General features: G+C 31.0%; 1 protein-coding gene across 1 annotated transcript in view; it reads right to left on the reverse strand.

Annotated features, from left to right (window-relative positions):
- Positions 1–15,634, reverse strand: part of LOC107439538 (uncharacterized) — a 93,998-nt gene that overhangs the window by 78,047 nt on the left and 317 nt on the right. The window lies entirely within an intron of this gene.

Below are 15,634 nucleotides of genomic sequence, written 5' to 3' on the forward strand. Positions count from 1 at the left end.
CCCTATATTTCGGGGATCCAAAATCCTAATTCGACGAAAAAGAGGTATGTCCATTCAGAAAGGTTATTGGTAAAAAAAAATCTTCCACTTCTTGGTAAATTTAATAGAGCAACTCAATGTATGGTTACAAAAGGTGGTTACAACAGCAAGCGATGCGTTTACTCTAAGTGTTGTAGCATAGTGTAAACTGATATTCACAAACTTTTATTTTTGTTCTAATTACTTTCTCATATTTGCTAACGAGCTGCAAAAGATGCGTGCTTTTTATAATAATTAAAGAAGTGAACTATGCTAAGCTAACAAGCTTCCTCAAAAAAAATTAAGAAACTGGTAGCAAATCTCTTAAGAGAATAATCGAAAACTCACCTCTTTACATTTCCAATTATTTAAAAATTATTATTTCCGTTAGAAAATATTTTGGGAAGAATTTTTGTTCTCAGAATATTAAATGGGAAGGATAAGACAGTGAGTTTTTTCGAGGACGCTGGTCGGCTTACCCTATGCTATAAATGCCTACAAAAGGAGTGTTATGTGTTTATACATACATTTGTTTCGGAACATTTCCAAAAAAACAGCACGTGTAATATAATAGTATTTGTTTTATGTACCAAACTGAGCAACTGATTCTAAAAACTAAAATTGTTTCGTGACTAGGTATTTTATTTTTGCAATTTGCATAGAACACGCAAAGTATTTTATTGTTCTATTCCGCAAAATGGCCTACATACATTCATTTAAAAGAATTTGAAAGTGCTTTGAAATATATTAAGCGTATAACTAAATACTATTCTATACCGCGATATGGGTCGTTAGCAAAAACCACGCATATTTTTACACATAAACAAAAAGTATTTTAGAGCAATTTAGAAAAAAAAATCGAGATGTTTTTCAGTTTAAAACTCATTATTAAAAAGATGTGATTGTTTAGGTAGTTGCTATGGGAAGAAAATTTATTGTGTTATACAACATACAAAAAGAATGAATTTTTTATTTTCTATAATTAATGCGTAAGATGCAATGGATGTAAAGTTTACCATTTGCTGCTCTATTTCTATAAATTTATATCGTCACGCTAACATATGCTCATCTTAAAATGCGATAAGATCGAATAAAAAAACTTATTAAGATTGTTGTTTGCTTGTTCTTAATGGTTTGGTGACTGATACTTTTCGGGTAAAAACTTATTAATTTAAAGGCAAATTTTTTTTTTTTTTATTAGCCATGAAAGCGGTTTTCTTTTAATTTAAATGAATGATTATTGAATTAAACGATATTTTTCAAATGTCAAAAGTTGATTAAGTATCAATAAGAGAAATAACTTGTATAATTTTTTTACATCAGATACTTAATAGAAAAAATTATTTTTAGGCAACCTACTTAAAATTGATTATGAATAGGTTTTAGACACAATTATATAATGCGTTTATTCTAAGACAATTCCCTGCAAAAAATTACTTTAATAATTTATTATTCTTATTTAATAATAGTAGAAAAATATAAGATATACAATTTTAGAACATTTTAAGGAGTGTAATTTATAGGGCAAAACACAAAATTTGAACGAAATCGGTCAAATAGCCAAAATTTGTTCGTATATTCAAAACTCGTTTTGATCAAATTTTGTATTTTTCCTTGTAAAATTGCTCTCCTTGAAATGATGAAAAAATTTATATATCTTACGCTTCAAAAATTATTTTGACTATTATTAAATAAAATAATAAATAATCTTTAAAAATTACGTTGGGGGTCAGAAATCATAATCCCTTTTTTCAGAAATATTACTTTCTTTTCTCTCATTTTGAAACTTAGATTATCGTCAACACTTACTAAAAATCATATTTGAGATCACTCACTTGAATTTTTGAGATAAAAGCCTAGCACGTGTCTTTTTTTCTCGTTAACTGTACATCAATAATTATCATTAGAATTGATCAATAACCTATTATAAAAATCAAAATGCAACATTTATTGTCCATTTTCTGTGAGAAGCTGTATATTGCAGATGGAAGAAACGCATGGCTAACCTTGTGCGTGCATGCTTTTTGAATTCAGGCATGCACCCGCTTAGCGTAATGCGTGTTTGTGACTCACTCATAACGAAAAGTATAAAAGAAATTGACGAATTAGCATATTTACTTTTTTATGTTATTTTATGATAACAAAAGTAGTCATTTTACATTCTTCTAAACACAAAGTGAATTGCCGCCCCCTGTTTCATTTTTGATGAATTTGTAAGAAATTATTCTCATTTCATAACTTTTGTATAACAATATCAGCAAAAATATCAAATTGATTATAATCTAGGCGAGGATAAAGTACAATTTTTTATTTTTGCACTTTTTTTTTTCCTTAACGGAGCGTTATTTATCTATTTTTAAGTCAGATTTTTTTTCTTTGAAAAATGTCTCCAAAATGGCGATTTTTTAAAAAGTTTAATAACTTTTAAAACATTTAAGTTACTTGTAAAGCCTAGATAGTTATTGAAGACAAGATGATATATATAGTTTAAAACTTCAAGTGTAAGGCACTTAAACTGTGGCTTTTTTATTTTGCTTGCCGACAGAGCTTCGAAAAACCATGTTAAGAGCCTTTTGTTATGATTACATTTTTTATTTATAAATTTGTGTAAATTTTGCACTGAACGTAACTATTTTAATTGAAATCTGACGTCTTAATTTGAAGAAAAAAATCTGACGTCTTAATTTGAAGAACATTAAAAAGCATTTCATAATGCAATGCAATTTTGCTATTTTTGAAGATTGCTGCTAAAAAATGAAAATAATAATAATATTTATTCCCCTTAGGTATTTATTTACGTTGCATTTCATTAATAAATTACTTATACACCGAAGAGCCATTACATTATGACCACCCTCCATCTATAACAATGGGCTCGCCCAAGATTTCATGGTTTCTCGCCCAGGAACAATGTTTTCATGGGGTACATTAGGACCCATAATCCTCATAGAACAATCCCTGACGTCTGTAAGCAACTTGAACATAGTTGCAGATCAGGTTCACCCATTCATGGCAACAGTTTTTCCTGCGGGGTATGGTGTTTACCAATAGGATAATGCACCATGTCATAAGGGTCGAATCGTCATGGATTGGTTCGAGGAACATTCCAGTGACTTTCAAGTCATGTCTTGGCCCCCAAATTCACCTGACCTTAATCCAATAGAGCATTTGTGGTCCTACTTGGAAAACAAAATTCGTGCTGCCACGCTACTCCCTCGTAATGTGAGGGAATTGCAGGACCAGTTGGTGAGCGCTTGGTACCAGATACCTCAGACTACCTATCAGCACCTTGTGGAATCAATGCCACGGCGGATGCTAGCAGTTTTGAGGGCTAAAGGTGGTCCTACTTGTTATTAGCAGGGTGGTCATAATGTAAAGGCTCTTCGGTGTATATTTTAGTCATCAACTTATTTTTTACTGAAATAATAAATACAAGTTACGATTTATAATTATTTTTTAATAAAAAAAGCTAATATAAATCATTTTTCTAAGGACATTACCTTTAATTTTAAATTCATCTTAATGGTTTCTAGATTCTTTCATTTTTGCTTTTTAAGTACATTTTTATGAGTTTTCAGGTCAACAACATCTTAGCACAAATAATAATAAAAAATACTGAACTGATAATAATAATTATTATGTAATTTCTTAAAAGCAAAGCTCTGCTGCAACGACCCTTTCTATTCCATAAACTTGCAGGTTCCTAAAAATTGGTCCGTGTCAATTTTTAAAATTGATCAGACCCAATTTTTAGGCCCGTTACTTTTTAAACATAGAAATTTTACATATTGGTAGATATCAACTATCAAATTATTGTTCTGCTATTGGTAGGATTGAAAAAAACCTCATTAAACCAAAATTGCGTTACTGTAATTTTTTTTTTTAGTAAATTAAATTTATGAAGTTGCGTGAACTAATTTCTTTATTTTTCTGACGGTATGATTAGAGAGATACTTATCCAACTTAAATATTGATAAACTGCTAACACGAAATCTACTGAAATGATATATCTAAATTTTGCGTGTTTCCGATATTTTTGCGCTGCGTATGCGGTTACATATGCATGAGAGGTGTTTTTATATTTACTTGATATTAACATAATCCTACATTATTTCGATTTTTTTTTAAAAAGACTTTTATGGATATTTTTTTAATAGTCATACTTTAGAAAATTCTGATGTTCAGCTCCTCCTTCGTGATTGCGAAGATTTTAACATTAGAAGTTCGTCAATATCAAATGAGAATTAAGCGCTATTTTTTAATTAAAAAAAACATTCAAGTCTGAAAAATTAGTTTTAGAAAATGGGTTTTTTTTTCTGAAAATGATGAAGAATTAACAGAACTTTTTTCCAGAAAAGTTTTACTTTAGACTTAATGATAACAACCTCAAGTCACATATTTTTGAATTTTTAAAAGAAATAGAGAATTTCAAAGAGTTATTAATTGAAATTTTAATTTTCTTAGTTAACAATCAGTAGTTTAGAAATCGAAAAATCAAATACCAGTTTAGGGAGTCAGTGTGATTATTTCAAGAAAGACGCAGAGTTATTATCTGACAGAATTTTAGAAAAATTTACATAAATTTTCAGAATTTCAAACTAAAACTATAAATGTTTACTTTTAAATTATTCTACAAGCTTTGATCTAAATTTAAATTAGTAAATAAAAAAAATCTCAAGAACAATAAAGTGTCCGTTATGGCCGATACTGTAAACTAGGGATTCCCAAACTTTTCCACATTCCTTATCAACTTTCAAATAGTCCATTCATATAACAATTGATTATTGTATAATATTTAGTATCTAACGCATAGATCTTATGTTTCAGGTGTGTCAGACTACGAAACAGAAATCATGAAAGTAAATGATGGAAGGAGAAACAGAGTTCATACAACTCATGCTTGAAATAAATTGCGGTATTTTAAATGCAATTAATACTAAAAATATAAGTAAAAAGTAAAAGATTCTCGGAATAGCCCATTGTGAGCAATGGGAGTCATTGGAATTAAGGCTCCACCACTTTGTGATTAATTGCATTATGGCAGAAATGCGGTCAGCATTGCGCACCGACTGCCTAGACCGTCTGGTACCCATTGTTCTGAAGCTGGATAGGATTCAAGCCATCACCAAGAATCGAACCCCAGTTCTTCACTACGATAGCGCAGTGCCTTAACCGATGAGCTATCGCGGCTTTTTAATAAATAAGGGGATCTATAAATAAAAGAAATTACGATTCGCATTCGAAAATGTTGTGAATTCATTTAGTTCGATGGATGATCTTACTATTCATTACATAACATTTTAAATCGTGGAATTAAACTCAATCTAACAACTCTTTTTTATCGATATTTATTTTCGAAGACGTTTTGCTCTTTAAAGAAAAACTTCTGAGAAGATTCAGCAAGACACAGATATCAAATCTTCGTGCTTTCTCATTAAGGACAGGATACTTATATTTTATGCATATCCAAAACTACCGAGTAGCTTTTTTTTTCCTTTTGTGCAGATACAAATTACTATTTAAGTAATAACATCAAATTTGATGCCTTAGACAACTCGATCACTTCTCTTCCCACTTCCCTCGGGCATCTATTTATGCCTAACTTAGCCTTGACGTAAACGCTTAGTTTTTGAAATATAGAGGAAAGTTGCTTAAATCGTACCATCTCTGATTTCTTAAGAGCACGCCGTGCCACGGAAGAAACTTTCTGTCGCTAACTCTCTTTCACTTCCATTACAAATTCAAAATATAAACAAAGTGAGTTCTGACAAACCTATAGTAAGCCATGAAGTTTCAATTGCTGGAGAAAAAAAATTCAAAATGTCAAAATGCAGACAAACAATTCGAAGAGAACTTGTCAATTGCGTATTCCTAAGCTATCATCTCATAATTTCTTTTAATTTTAATATTTTAAACATTTCTTTTTAGTATTTAAGACTTCATGGCGTACTCTAGGCTTGCCTGAACTCACTTTTTCTAACATTTTAATTTTAAATTAGTTATAGAGATGAAAGAGAATTTTTGAGAAAGAGAATTCTTCTCCCGCGGTATGGCGTTTTCTAAAGATGCGATATGTAGAGATCGATATATAGAGATTAGATGCGATATATAGAGATGTCTTAACTCGCACACTTCTCTTCTCATTTATCTAACCCCTGCTTAATTTTCGAAATATAGAAGAATGTTGCCTAAATCGTACCACCTCTGATTTCTTAAGATGCAATATGTAGAGCTGTAGTGGAAAAATTAGGAAGCCTTTTTTTCACGTGGAGATTCATGCAGAAGAATCAAGTCACTACTATAAGTTTTCAATTTAATTTTTGAACATCCTGCATAAGGCTATAGTACACTGATTCTCTACGGGGGCGATACCGCCCCCTGGGGGGTGGTGAACAAATGCTGAGGGGCGGTGAACTTGTTTTGGGCGGTAGGTATGTTTTGGGTAGTAGGGGGGTGATGAGCATTCAAATTCATTTTTAAAACTTCTAAATAAAATTATTAAATTAAAATTAATTTAATAAATAGAGTAAATCAAAAATTAATATTAATGAAAAATAATTAAATTAATATAATAAATTGAAATTATCCGATACACCATTTGTACCAGCAGTAAAACGAACTTATGTGACAACTATTCTCCAATCCGAACTATCGCAGGGCATGAGTGAGTTGTTTTTGCTTCTGGCTTATTCAAGCCATTTGGCGAAAATTGAAGTGCAGGCGCTTTCAGTATGAATGTTTGATTTGATGGTTCTTATGATGGTTTTCGTTCGCTCCCTTTCAGTTTTTTCCCCAGTTTTGATTCAATTTCATTGATTATTTGACCAGGTACTTGCGCGATTTGTTCTTCAGCGTAAATTATCTATTGATTTTAAGATATAGTTTATTTTCTTTCCTCGTTTGTATTTTGCTGCTGCCTACAATGTCGGTTAATAAAAAAAGTGTTGTCAATACAGTGCCACGTACTTGAAGTTCGGATTCGGAACGATACAGTGTTGCACCGGATTGATGAGATGGCTGAAGACATTGAAGTTTACTTATGCAAACTTTTGATGTCCAACGTATTTTCCTTCAAGTTAATGAGTCAACCTTGCCAAGTAATGAGGCTTTACTGTTGGCGTACTTCCGATTTATGAATGAATGAAAAATTATTCAAGAGATGCTTCTTGCAAAAAACCTGATTGAAGATACCGAAGGTAAATCTATTTTTAATATCGTCAAAGATTATTTTATAGAGAAAAACATTCCTCCTTCGAATATTGTGTCTGTTGCCACTGATGGAGCTACAGCAATGGTTGGTTGACATTGTAGGTTTAACCCCAGTCTGAAGAGGGAGGTACCACTCCCAAGACAAAGTTACCTAGAAAACTCCTCCCATAATTGATGGCCAAGTACCAGATATTTTAGCTGTCCACTGCGTGATTCACAGACAACATTTAGTTGGAAAAAATCCCAGAGACCATTTGCATCAGTCATTGCAATATTTCGATCTCTGCTGTGATAAAAATTCGCAGTAATACTCTCAACGATTGATTATTCAGAGAGCTGTGCAAGAAAAAAGATGAAAAATTCAATCCCTTGCTACTACACACTGAGATTCGCAAGCTTTCCAAAAACGCCTGTCTTAATAGGTTTTGGAATATTTTCGACTCTGTGCTTGAGTTCCTTGAATACATGACGGATTTATTTGTAAAATTTAATGGTGTTAATTTACAATTTCAAGGCGACGAGCTCAATTTGATCACTACAAAATCAGCTATTTCTGCCTTTCTAAGAAAACTCATTTTGTGGAAGCAGAATTTTGGTAGGAGTAAGTTTAGCCAATTTCCAATCTTATCGGAATAAAGAATGGTGAAATTCTCTCTGATGATACACAAGAATATTGTAATAACCTTGAGTCTTTGTACATTGAATTTTCTGACATTTTGAAGATGTTTTGTCCCTGGAAGTCCCTTAATGGGTTACGAACCCTTTTGTGAATATTGAAACAGCAGAGGTTCAGATTCAGAAGGAATTGGTAGAACTTTCAACTAATGAAGCTTTGAAATAGTAATCGTTTTACAGAATTTTGGCTTCAAGGTAGCATTTAATAGCCTTTCCTTCCTTCTACCTTGTGGGACGAAGATTCAGTGATGTGACGTATCTAGTCACAAACAGTTGACTCAAAATTGTGTAAAGAGGAGACTTGCGTCTTTACCTCTTTGAAAATATTGAACCGAACGTTAAGTAACTGGTCCTGAACCAAGCACAATCATCTCACTGACATAAGCACAAAGGACAAAAAATTAGTCACCCTTGGAGAAATCATGAAAAACATCATTTAACAACAAGTAACATCACCTTTGGATTTAATAACAGCCTGGAATCGGTTAGGAAGTGAGTCCACAAGATTTTCAAGGTTTTGGAGGTGCGTCGAATCCAGTTCAAGCCACTCGCTATGGATTCGATCGCGCAAATCCTCCAAATTGTGAGGATGCTGATTTCGGCATTTTACACGTTAGTCCAACATGTCCCACAAATTTTCAATGGAGTTGAAGGCAGGTGATTTTGCAGGCCAGTCTAGATGTAATTGAGTGTCTGAGTGCTTATAAAATTAGTCAAATACTCATCCAGCCCGATGAATTTTGTTGTTGTCATCTTGAAAACTAGGGATATCGACAACACACTCCTCATGAAGATGTTGACTGAAAAGCAATATCTAATAATCCAGAACGTTAAAATAAACATCTTGGTTCATGCTAGTGGCCACCTCAGTGAGGGGGCGCACTCCATAATAAGAAAAACGCCCCCAAAACATGACAGATCCATCTTCGGCCTGAACCTGACCTAGCACACAGTCAGGATGAAATGCTTTATCTGCTCTTCGTTGCACTCGACGACGTGCGCCTTTTGAATAAAGGCAAAAATGTGATTCATCAGACCGTATTACATTCCACCAGTCAACAACTGTCCACGTTCGGTGACATCTAGCCCACTGAAGTCAAGCAGCTCTATGTGCCTGTGTGAGCAATTGTCTCTTACGAGATGTTCGACTCCAAATGTTCCTTGTATGCAGTTCTAGTCGCAATGTTCTCTCCCTAACAGGTTGGGATGGACCTTCATTTACTAACTGAAGTAATTCCTGTCAGGTTTGGAAGCGATTTCGATTGACAAAGGGGGGGGAGTACGTCTCCCCCCCCCCCTTTTTATGCACGATCTTTTTTTGACCATAATTCTGACGTCGTCCTTCTTAACCACATGTATTACACCACTGCTTGTACACATGTTTGACAACAGTCAGTATCGAAATACCAACAAATCCAGCAACCTCGTTCACCGTATGACCGTTTGCGTGGCCAAACACAAATGCCCCTTTTTGCCACTCGATCACATCCTTACACTTATCCATATTTACACTCAATTTCCGCTTCAAACAAAAATATCTCACTGATAACTACTTGCCTTTGATCACGTTGAAGCAGTGTGCACTCAATTGAGCTTGTCACTTGACCACTGCATTATCTAACAAAATCCAACGATACATCGGTGCTTGAGAACTAGGGTGACTAATTTTTTGTCCGGGGAGCTTAGTTACTTGATTGTTTCGTTGATACTACTTTTTAGAGTAAGTTTTTTAACTATCTTATTAAGAATAAATGACTCTTATTAAGCATAGGTGTCTCAGGTGTATTTTTTCATTACTGTAATTATTTTGATTATAACAAATAGATTGCAATTACTTGCCTTAAAAATTTTGCCACTTTTAATTCAGCACACATCCCTCCCTCCCCATGCTCTAAATAACTGGATTTTCACAAAGGGGGGCGTTGAGATTTTTTCTGACTCTTAGGGGGGCGGCAACGTAAAAAAGGTTGAGAATCTATGATATAGTAGAACTAAAGTATTGTAAAGGCTATTAAATACATCATATAATTCTTGAACAAATTATTCTGTAATGTTCTATTTGTTTCCTTGCTATTTAATTATTGTTTAAGTCTTAAAACACTTTATTTAAAGCGTTATGTAGTTGCCGAAATCATTTACCATTAATATTTCATAGGCCATGATACTGTTACTATACTTGCAACGGTTTAAAAATTTAATATCACATTTCTTATTATGCTACCAAACTATTTATTTGGGGGTCATACATTGTCTACTTATTTTCTTAATTATAAATATTCAATATTTTTGAGATTGATATGATTTAGGGATCAAGTGGTAAGAATTAGGCAGTCGGCTTCGTAAATCGCACCACTTGCTAAAATAATTAATTTTTAATACTTAGTGTACAGCTATTATTACAAACAAAATAATATAAGTAACTGAATAACTGTATTTAATTATTAAAATATATCAAAAGTAATTGTCAGCAAAAAATGTAAAAGTTCAAAAGGATGATTTAGGCAACTTTCCTCTACTTCCTTTTTAAGACGACATACCTAAAACTCCTTTAATTTTTTTACGATGTACTTCAAAATTTAACACTTTAAAAAAGCATTCATGAATTTTCAATAGAATGTATTGCAATGCCCTTTAAAAATTTATCTTTTATACATCTTTATCATCATCGGATATACCAACAACCGGACTATCAAAAGAAAATGAAATTTTTGTTTCCAATTTCACCATCTTATTAACAAAGGTAAAGAATATAAAGATTTGCAGCATTTTCTAGAAGGAAACGAAAAGGCTTGGAATTTTTTTCACTAGCGTTATCGATAATGAAATATTTATTATATGCGAAAATATTAGTGAACAGTTACAAATTGCTGGCTTAATTTACTCGATTTAAGTACAGGAGAAAAAAAAACAGATTTTACAAATTATATTATTCCATTTACTTTTGTTTAAACAATTCGTATTTTTTTCTCGCTACATTCCTATCAATTTATGAAATTATAAGCTCTTTATATGTTACGCTACAAATTTCCATCTGAATACCTTTAAATTCAAATATAAGATTTTATTTATAGATGGGAATATGTTCTAAAATTCTTGATGCATTTATGTATTATTAAAAAAAATATCAGTATTATACATGGTGTTCCGTAAAGACCACCCTTGATATATATTTTTAGAATCGAACAAAGTATGAAAACAAAAACAAACAAAAAACATACACATTGGGATTCGCAAAATTATTCAATTAATTAATTGATTGGTTTTAACAAAGTAAAGTCAATAAGATTTTGGAAATCTACAAATTACTATGGTGGAAGGCGAATGTAATAAAAATTAAACAGGTTTAATTTATGTTTGAAAGTTCGAAAGTTACTTCTAATGTTACGTCTTTTAACTCCTCGCTGGTCCTCCTGAAATCAAACCTGTCTCGTTATTTATTGCTTCTGTTCTCCTGCACGGTGATAAGTCAAAATTGAATATCGTTTTAGTATTTCCTTTGCGTAAGTACTATTTTGCTACCTCCGAAGTGCATACTTTTTTTCTCGTTTTTCACAAATATTCTAAAAGTACTTATTAAGAAAGTCCAATGAACTTTACGGAATACTCTTTGCATTATAGATTACACGCATTTCGCGGATTTACTTAATGAGAATATAAAATATTTAAGGCTACCGACTAGATGAAATTCGGCAGTTTCTTTTTTTATTATTATTATTATTATTATCTATATTTGAACGTCTATTCATTAGTTTTCTAACTTTTTGTTCTCCGATCTTTTGAAGTGAAGTCTTATTATTTTTTTTTTTTTCAATTACAGATTTTTATATATAAGTTTTCAGAAAAACGCTGATTTTGAGAAAATCTTTTTACGCTAACCCTCATCACAAAAAAAGTTTAATATAGAATCCTTTGAAACTTTGTATGCAGATCTTATATAATGTTATCGATGTCTTACACTAAAAGCTAATTTTTAAGTGAGAATTTACAATTTTTATCACACTTTAAGTAAGATTGTATTGATGTAGATGTGTTAATAAGAAAGAAAAAACATTGGTATTTACATATTTAGGAAATCTGGGAACACATCAGCACTACTAATTTAACTTTCACGTATGAAGCCCGTGCTCTTTATTATTTTATATATATATATTACGATCATCGTTCCATTTTGTTTCTTTTTGTAGTATACTGAATAAATAGTTAGTTTAACTTAAAGATGTCATGTTCAGTCAATACTAGCATAACTCAATAATTTCTACAGATTGTTCAGAGTTTTTCCTTAAAAAATCTATCAGCTCTATTTCATTGCATGTTTAAAAATTTTTATAGTAAGATTTTAGTTCAAAACACAAGCAATCATAGTATCGATTTAGAAAAAAAATAATTTTGATACTCATGTTGATGCAACGTTGTTAATGTGACATTAAAAAAAAATTATTTTTTTAGGTTTAAATTTGCTCTTATTTTGAAAAAATATTTACTTTATATTTATCATTTTAGGACCCCTGTTAATTTTATATTTAAGGTTATTTTAAAGAAATAGTATTGAACCCAGTTCGATACCTTAAAATGTTTAAAATAATAATTAGCTTGAAATAAATTATTAATAGTTAAGGGATAACATAACACGGAAACATTAAGAAAGCAACATTAAAAACACACGTAGAATAGTTTGAAATTAATTAAACGTTAAGGTCTGGTTTCTTAGGACAAGCGCCTTATCTGGGCGTCAGCGGGACGTCAACGTCACGCTGACGCCAACAAAATACTGGTTTGTTAGCTCAAGGCCTGGTTTCTTAGAACTAGCGCCTTATCTGGGCGTCAGTGGAAAGTTGACGTAGATCTGACGCCAAAAAAATACTTTTTTGTTAGCTCAGCATGAGCAGTCGGTCCAACGCAGACATTATCTCTCATTGCGCATGCGTTAATAACGTAAACAAATATTTATTTTGAATTTGTATTGATTTTGTTATTGTCGAACAGTGTTTTAGAGAACAAATAATGACTTTGTCCGAGAAAAAACACATTATAGCTTAGCTAAATGAAGAGTGCTATGTTTAATGAAGAAGCTATGTTTAATGTCAAAATCAAAATCTTGGCTGATTTCAATCTGCTGTTGAATGTTGTCCGCCATTGCTTCTGTGGTTAACGTCACGTTGTAATCCAACTGCAGTTGAGTTGGACGTCAATTGTAGTTCAAGATGAGCGTTCGATGACGTATGCTATCAAACTCACAAATGAACCAATCAGAGATTAACGCTGATTTCCAGCTGACGGCGTCCTGTTCTAAGAAACCAGGCCTTTAGGTGTTACTGTTTATAAATTGTGCAATATATAAACAATAATGTAACATTAGTAGCAATTTTGCTAAATTAAACATAAAATGAAATTAATAATTTGAAAAGTTCTTCATTTGTTTTCTTTTTTTTTTAAATTTTCGTACTTTAAATATTTTATATATTGTTCGCAAATAAACTGATCATAAAAATATTTATTATACTTTTTGATATCATTTTTAAATATGAAGTCTTATTAGCCTTAAAAAAATAATGATTATTATTATAGTCATTAAATATATTTATATTTTTGTACACAATAATAAAACTCTTTCGCTCCAAGATAATTCCGTACAAAATATAATCACTTAAATATTTGATTATTATTTAATTTAAAAAAGGTTTGAATCAGTTTTGAACTGTAAGGTACACAAATTTTTCTCCGTTTTTTAAATATTTAAATTTTTCAGAAAAAAAGCCTAAATTTAAACTAAATCAGGCGCAATATAGTTTCTGGTTAATAAAATTTCAAAAAGGTTTTCTTTTTAAAATTACGCTACTCAAGAACTATTAGAAAAGTATTGTTCGAAATATTGTCCAAAGTAAGTCAGAAAAGTATTGTGCTGACATAAAACACACAGTGCTGACGTAAAGTATCCTCAGTGGTAGACGGATTATGGGTTAAAGTCCCCTTGCCGTTAGGCTAACAGTGGCATGTTTTCGTGGTTTTTCTCTCCGTTTAACACAAGTGCAGGTTAGTTCTATCAAAAAAAGTCTTCCACCAAACCAAATTTCTCCCAATACTTGATCCAGGAGTTGCCTTGTCTTCTGGATGGGATTCAAAATTACAAGGCTACGGAGTTGGACATTAATAATCATAAACCCAAAAAATCGAGTCGACGATGGTTATAAAAAAAATTGTATTTGTTGTCTAAAATTGTATATCTTAAAGCATGCATATATTCTACAATTAAACTTTTTTTACCTTTTTTAAATTAAATAATAAAAATAAGAAATAATTCTTTACAGTTTCTTTAATTGAATTATTTTTTTAATATGAAAATTTTATAATTGCGTGCAAAATTTTTTTGATACGTTTAAATAGATTTGGCGATGGGATGAAATATGCAAAAATTAAAATAAACATTGAGGTGTACTTCTCATATTTTCGACTATTCTCCTAAATTATGCGGACCATATTTCCCAGATTGCTGCTACTACCCATACTTTGGAGATAAAAAATCACAAATTGGTAGGTATTTATTCAAGAAAAGTTCGTTTCTGTGTCTAATTTTATACAATATAACATTTTCTATTAGCCCATAAAGCCACTTAGATTTCATTCTAGTACACAACGATCCAATCATTAGATTAAAAGTTATTAAGGTACTCCGTTTTTTATTTTGTGCATTGTATTATATACAATATAATGTACAAAAACTAAAAAGAAAAAAAAACAGTGTATTTAAAAAATAATCTGATTTCATGAAAGTTATTTAAACAAATATTTATAATTGCAAATTAAAATTAACACAAAAATTACTGGAATAAATGTTACGACAATTATTTAAATTATAACTCAACTCAAACTTAATCACATCTGAACACTTTTGAGCCTATTTTTAACTAAATTATTGAAAAATAAAGCAAGAAATTGTCACAACTATTGAAAAATCTTTATCAAAAATTATCTGCGTTACGTTTTAAATTTAAGAAATGTTATCTTTTAAATTCATAACACAAAAATCGAAATTATTTTAATTAAAAAAAATTGCTAATGGGTTTTATGTATCATTTGTAATAGTTTCTTAATTGAGGAATATTCGCTAAACAAACGTTTTTTGTGATAAAGACGTTTATATACCTGAGTGTGAAATATAATATTAATATCTAGCTCTTTTCTTATAATGATTTTGCACAATTTCAAAATACTTTGTACAAATATATTTTTTAAAATTTATCTTTTTTTTTAAATTTCACAATTTTAAAATACTTAGTACAAATATATTTTTTAAAATTTATTATTATTTTTTTTTTTAATTCAGTTTGTTTTGTTAAATATAACATGTAATTATATCTGAAAATGATAGAAGCAGCTCTCATCTACTCAAATCTTACATAAAAATGGAAATATATATTTTAAGATTTGTATTTATTGTGTAATAATATTCATGCTTCCTTGAAATTCTATGAAAATTTTAAATTAAGTCGGCAACGGAGTCGAACTCTCTAAGCTGTCGTAGTCGAATTATCGTAGTCGATTTCAACTGCCGATTCCACATATCTGATTTCAAGTGGCCGCAAGAAGCTCACACTTCCGCCGCGAAGCACAAAAAACACCACCTTACAGTAAAATAGGCTTATTGGAAATAATATTAATGTTATAATATCCCTATTTTTTTAAAAAAAAATAACCTTAGCAATTAGTTACATAATATTCTGAAATATTCAAGCTA

This window comes from Parasteatoda tepidariorum, chromosome 1, assembly GCF_982258835.1.
Source record: "Parasteatoda tepidariorum strain Cologne lab strain chromosome 1, Ptep-v5.0, whole genome shotgun sequence".
NCBI lineage: Eukaryota > Metazoa > Arthropoda > Arachnida > Araneae > Theridiidae > Parasteatoda > Parasteatoda tepidariorum.